A 6,783-nucleotide genomic window follows, 5' to 3' on the forward strand; every position below is an offset into this window, starting at 1 on the left:
TGAGTCCTGGCAAACATCTGTAGAACAATAGCATGTCCTGGTTTTCGGGCATCACAAAGGTGCTGTCACGTGTGGTTAAAACCTAAAATAAATATAGCCTATGCTGCTTAAAAAAAATAGTATGCAGAAATGTAAGAAACAAATCTTTTTTTCTCTTTTATGTATATATATATAGCTCTCACACTTTGAAACCCAAAGTTGTTCCACTTATCAGAAGGTTGAATGTCTCTTTTCGCCTAACGGTCAGTGGCATCCGGCCACATGTTTTTCTCTCTGCTGGCCAGTCGTCTCCCTCCCCACAGTGCAATAAGTCCCTCTGTATTATCTCTGTCTGTCTCTTAAGATGGTGTACCAGCAACCCGGCAGCACCAGTCAGTCAGTCAGTCATCCCTTCTGCTGTCCTGCCCCCTCCCGTCTCCTAGCCTACAGGTATTTATACCCCACCCACCTTCGTCTGACCACCCCTACCTCGTCGATGCCCCCCACCCCACCCCACCCCACCCCACCCCACCCTCTAGGTAACCCCTGTGTCCGCACCGCCTCCAGCCCCCCGTGACCCTGCAGCCCGCTCAGGGCCTGTCCCTTCCTGCTGTTCATCCCATTGCTTTTCCGAAGCCTACAGGATTAGGGTACAGAGAGATGGAGAAACACGATATCCCCCCAGCCCTCCTGAACGGTACGCCTCACCCCACCCCACCCCACCTCGCGCCACCCCTCCGCCGCGTCGACCCTGCAGGTCTCTCTCTCTCTCTCTCTCTCTCTCTCTCTCTCGTCTGTCTCTCCGGCTCCTGTCTGTATCTATTTGTTTCCATGCGCCTCTGGTCTCCCTCTCCCTCTCCCTCTCACTCTCTCTCTCTCTCTCCCTCTTTTGTCAATTTCCCGATTACAGGGTTGAATTCTTCCAACAATGTTTAAGCAAAAAAAACGAAACGGCTCCTCATTAAAATGACAAAGATTCATTATGTGATTTGCACGTGTACCCCGAGCCAATGCAGCGAGACAATAAGAGCTGGTATAGCCTGGGCTCTGCAGAACTCATTAACACTCTCAGCACTAGGCTACTGGGCCGAGGCTTTGAGGTATGAAACAGCTAGTTATTTTCAACAAAACTCGACCTGATTTGACCGCTTTCAACTTCATGGTGAATGGCCATTTTATTTTATTTTTTAAAACTAGCTGAGATTGTACATTAGATGGTCTATTTTCACTATCCATCGTCGTACAACAAACTGTATTCTTTGAGACACACATGAGTGCGTGGGGGTTTCTTGGGGGTGCAATCAACACGAGTATCTCCTGCGTAATGCCAGGATAATCTTTTTTTCCGTCCTATGGCACAAAACAATGTAGTTACGCTTCGTAGCGTTGCTGTAGAGTGGCAATTTTCTGCGAAGGGCATAGGCGGCTAAAAGAGCAGTGATGGATGAAGCCCATGACGCTATAAATCTACAGTATGAAATCTTATCTATGGAAAAGTTTAATCTGCCACACATTTTTCCCTGCTTCATCCCTATAAGGGGTCCTTATTGGCATGAAAAATGTGGAAGACCCCCTGGTTTAAGTGGCTGAACATGGAGGATGTTAGTAAGACCCTTCACCACTGGCACTGCACAGCACCTGCCTACACGTCCGTGAGAGAGAGAGAGAGAGAGAGAGAGAGAGAGAGGATGAAGAGGCTGTTATTGTTTCAGTGTTAGCAGCACATTGTGTCAGAGTCCAAGGGGCTCTCCTTTAAGACAGCAGACCTGATGGTGGGGGAGGTAAAGGTTAATCTGATGAGTATGGCCACGGCCAGGCTGCCTCTCTTTTGTTTCTGAACGTGTTTGTGTTTATTCTGGGCTCTGCGCTCCAGTGTTGTTGTTGTTGGTGGTGATGATGTGGTACTAAGCAGCCTGCAGGTGGCAGCGTGTGTGTTGTTGGTGGTGATGATGTGGTACTAAGCAGCCTGCAGGTGGCAGCGTGTGTGTGGGCAGCACTGCAGGCACGATCAGACTTGTTTATGCACGTCATTTGCATACTGCTTTATGCAAAGCCTCAACCTTTGTAACTTAGATACCACTTTAATGCACTTTAATGCACTTTAATGCAGACTTAGCTAGCATTTTATACAGAATTCTAGCGTTTTATGTAAACGGCACTAGAATAGCATTTTATTATATTAAATTGTAACTTGCTTGCTTGCAAACCAGCACTTTGACAGTGTCATTCATTTGAATGTTTTAATTTTTTTCAAGTTACTGAATATTAACATTATATATATATTGACATCAATAGCTACATTTCGGCATTACTTAAAGGTGGTTTTAAATTTAAAGTGTTTCCATTTTTTTCACGTTTTGTTAAAATATTGTGTTGATATATATTCGGCAGTGACAGGTCTCTCGAACTCTATTTTATAAACCTAAAACACTTTTTTCAAGTTGTGTGATTTTCCAAATTTTTCCCCTGTTCAGGAGAGAGAACTCATACAGTGAAATTGAAAGGGATGAAACTAAATAATGAGCAGAAAAAATTGTAAGTGAGACCTTTTATTTTTATTATTGATTGAAGCTAATTGATCGTTGTGGGTTTGGAGTACGATGTATTATATTAGTATCCTGACCTGAACAGATATGTTCTGGTTACTAAAGAGCTGCTGGGGAGACGGAGAGATCCCCCTTACTGAACAAACACTCTCCCAGTGTCTCCCTTTAAAACACATTCTGACCTGAGATCAGATTCTAAAAATGTCTCCTACATCCTGACAGTTTTCTGAAAAAGCTATGTTTCTATGTCAGTCGATTTTTCAAAAATAGCAGACCTACAAGCTCATAGCGCGCCACTCGGTGGCGCGCTATGAGCTTGTAGATCTGCTATTTTTCAATAGCTAAAGCATAACATAATGCTAACACCAAAAGGGGTTCCCGCCCAAAATGGGTTAAACCCCATTTTGGACTGTGGTCCATTAAGGAAATGTCTTCTAAATCCAGACAGTTTTCTGAAAAAACAATGTTTCTATGTGGTGCTCAGTGGTGCTCATCCTTTCTCACGTCAAGGACTCCCAGAATTATCTGCATTTGGCCGCGGACCCCCCCCCCCCCCCCCCCCATCTGAACATGTTGTTCCAGGGACCCCCCTAGAAGCAAAGATTTGAGTTTAAAACGTTCGCTGTGAAAGAGCGCCACTTGGGCTTCGCTTTCAACCAATCAGATTGCTTCCTCGAAACGACCCGTTGTAGCCTATAATTAAGCAATATTTCACGAGAGGAGGTGGTTTAATGGCAGTAATGCACGCCTGAAGAGAGGGGGTGGTTTAATGGCAGTAATGCACGCCTGTATAGAGGGGGTGGTTTAATGGCAGTAATGCACGCCTGAAGAGAGGGGGTGGTTTAATGGCAGTAATGCACGCCTGAAGAGGGGGTGGTTTAATGGCAGTAATGCACGCCTGAAGAGAGGGGGTGGTTTAATGGCAGTAATGCACACCTGAAGAGAGGGGGTGGTTTAATGGCAGTAATGCACGCCTGAAGAGAGGGGGTGGTTTAATGGCAGTAATGCACGCCTGAAGAGAGGGGGTGGTTTAATGGCAGTAATGCACGCCTGAAGAGAGGGGGTGGTTTAATGGCAGTAATGCACGCCTGAAGAGAGGGGGTGGTTTAATGGCAGTAATGCACGCCTGAAGAGAGGGGGTGGTTTAATGGCAGTAATGCACGCCTGAAGAGAGGGGGTGGTTTAATGGCAGTAATGCACGCCTGAAGAGAGGGGGTGGTTTAATGGCAGTAATGCACGCCTGAAGAGAGGGGGTGGTTTAATGGCAGTAATGCACGCCTGAAGAGAGGGGGTGGTTTAATGGCAGTAATGCACGCCTGAAGAGAGGGGGTGGTTTAATGGCAGTAATGCACACCTGAAGAGAGGGGGTGGTTTAATGGCAGTAATGCACGCCTGAAGAGAGGGGGTGGTTTAATGGCAGTAATGCACGCCTGAAGAGAGGGGGTGGTTTAATGGCAGTAATGCACGCCTGAAGAGGGGGTGGTTTAATGGCAGTAATGCACGCCTGAAGAGAGGGGGTGGTTTAATGGCAGTAATGCACGCCTGAAGAGGGGGTGGTTTAATGGCAGTAATGCACGCCTGAAGAGAGGGGGTGGTTTAATGGCAGTAATGCACACCTGAAGAGAGGGGGTGGTTTAATGGCAGTAATGCACGCCTGAAGAGAGGGGGTGGTTTAATGGCAGTAATGCACGCCTGAAGAGAGGGGGTGGTTTAATGGCAGTAATGCACGCCTGAAGAGGGGGTGGTTTAATGGCAGTAATGCACACCTGCGATGCTGCAGGAACTCGCCCGCAGAAAGCAACGCAGAAGTGCATTAAAGGACCACTTCACCACTTTTCAACCTATCTTCATATAATAGGTCCTCACTAATAATCATGAAAATATTGTGCAATTTTTTTCTACTAGGTCTGTGTCTCATATGAGGGCTGTGGGCAGTTCAGAAACCGTCTTCCAGTGACATCATCGATGGGGAATACAAGCTAATAGAAACTGCAGGCTTTCTAGTCCTGAAAAGTTGCAATGCGAAAATGGAAGCCATCGTTCTCACGATAATGCAAATCTAAATATCTTTGTAAAAAAAATCTGGTTTAAAAAAAAATCTGCCTAATGATGATGTTTTCTAAACTGTCCCCACAGCCCTCCTATGAGACACAGACTGAGTAGAAAAAAATCGTGCCATTTGATTTGATTTGACATCGTGACAATGACGTTAAACCACCTCGGGTGTAATATTGCAATTATACAGTTACCCTTAAAACGAAGAAAATTGCTGAAAAAACTCCTCTCCAAATTTTTTTTTAATGACAGCCACTTTAATGTAGCCACTACGACCACAAATGTCTCAAGAAACTAGCTAGCGTATAGCCAAGCCACCGAATATGCTGCGCTCTGGGAGAACAGAGAGCAGCTGAATTATTTGTTTTGATTAGCCGTTCCATGATGCTGGTTTGAAGCACGGCTAGAAGGCTGTTTCAACCGGATTGCTTCCTCGAAACGACCCGTTGTATAATGGCAATTTTCAGACGGACGATGAAGTACATCACTCCCAATCTTCCGCCCGAAGTCTGAAAACCCACCTTTTCAGACTCCATCATGGCCCATAGCACTTACCCTACCCCCTTAGATAGCATTTCTGTAGACTTAGATATCATTTGATACAGACTTATAGCATGTTATGTAGACAGCACTATAATTGCATTGTATGTAGTCATAGCACATCATAGTACATATGTATAGCATAGTATAGTATATATGTATAGTTTATATGTATAGTTTCATTATATAGATATTCCACTGTTACGTTCTTAGCTTACGGTACGCATGTTTCATGATAAATGCTTTTTATGTGATGTATTCCCATGCTTTTTTTGTTCTTGCTTAATGTAAATCGCTCTGGATTAAGAGCGTCTGCTAAATGCCTAAATTGTAAATTGTACAGTATATTAGGCGGCCCACCCACATACAGTATAATATTAATATCCATTTTATTCATATAGTGCAGAGGTGACAAAACAAGCAGAAACAACAACCGCACAGAAGGAAGAAGAATCGTGAACATCGTGTTGGAGGTGATAACAGAAACTCTTGCCAGCAGTGACATCATGAGAGTTTAAAACACTTCTCCAGCCCTCTTTGTTTTGAGCCAAGAACTCCCACTCAGGCCACGGCACAGTCCATCTTAATTCCCAGCGGCTGGTTTATTTTTGAACATATATATATATATATACTATGTACACATCTGACGGGCAGTGGCGTGCACAGACATTTAGAGGGGCAGGTGCTCAAGTTAAAAAAGGGCACCTTGTGCAGCGCGTGGAACCGGCCGGTTGCCTTAATCTATTTTGGGCGGGAACCCCTTTTGGTGTTAGCATTATGTTATGCTTTAGCTATTGAAAAATAGCAGATCTACAAGTTCATAGCGCGCCACCGAGTGGCGCGCTATGAACTTGTAGGTCTGCTATTTTTGAAAAATCAAAAAAAAGAAAGAAAAAAAAATGTTTTTTTCTTTTTTTTTTTTTTTTTCAAAAGGGCACATTGCCAAAAGGGCAGGGGGTGCTCTAGCACCCCCTAGTGTCTATCTGTGCACGCCACTGCTGACGGGCAAAGAACAGCCACTGGCCATTAGCAACCCTGCATGCTGTTGTACGAAGCAGTGGTTCCCAAAGGTGCGGTCCGGGGCCTCCCAGTGTGTCACATTCCGTGACTTGTTATGCATGTGTTCCTTCATGGTTTTTCGTTAATTTTCCTGTGATTTTGTAGTATTGTGTTTCCCCATGTTTTAGTTGCTGTTAAGAGTTTTACTTTTCACTTCATGTACCTTTTATTGTGTAGTATTGTTTTGTGCCTTCCTGTCTGCCCCTGTAGTTCTGTCTCACCAGTACTCCTTTTAGTCTTAGCCTATCCCTGTGTTGATTGTCAGTTAGTTTCACCTGTGTCGCTGTGTCCTGTTAGTATAGAGGGTAAACGCTGTGTCCTGTTAGTATAGAGGGTAAACGCTGTGTCCTGTTAGTATAGAGGGTCCTGTGTCCTGTTAGTATAGAGGGTAAACGCTGTGTCCTGTTAGTATAGAGGGTAAACGCTGTGTCCTGTTAGTATAGAGGGTCCTGTGTCCTGTTAGTATAGAGGGTCCTGTGTCCTGTTAGTATAGAGGGTAAACGCTGTGTCCTGTTAGTATAGAGGGTCCTGTGTCCTGTTAGTATAGAGGGTCCTGTGTCCTGTTAGTATAGAGGGTAAACGCTGTGTCCTGTTAGTATAGAGG

This window comes from Electrona antarctica (assembly GCF_951216825.1).
Source record: "Electrona antarctica genome assembly, contig: scaffold_80, whole genome shotgun sequence".
NCBI lineage: Eukaryota > Metazoa > Chordata > Actinopteri > Myctophiformes > Myctophidae > Electrona > Electrona antarctica.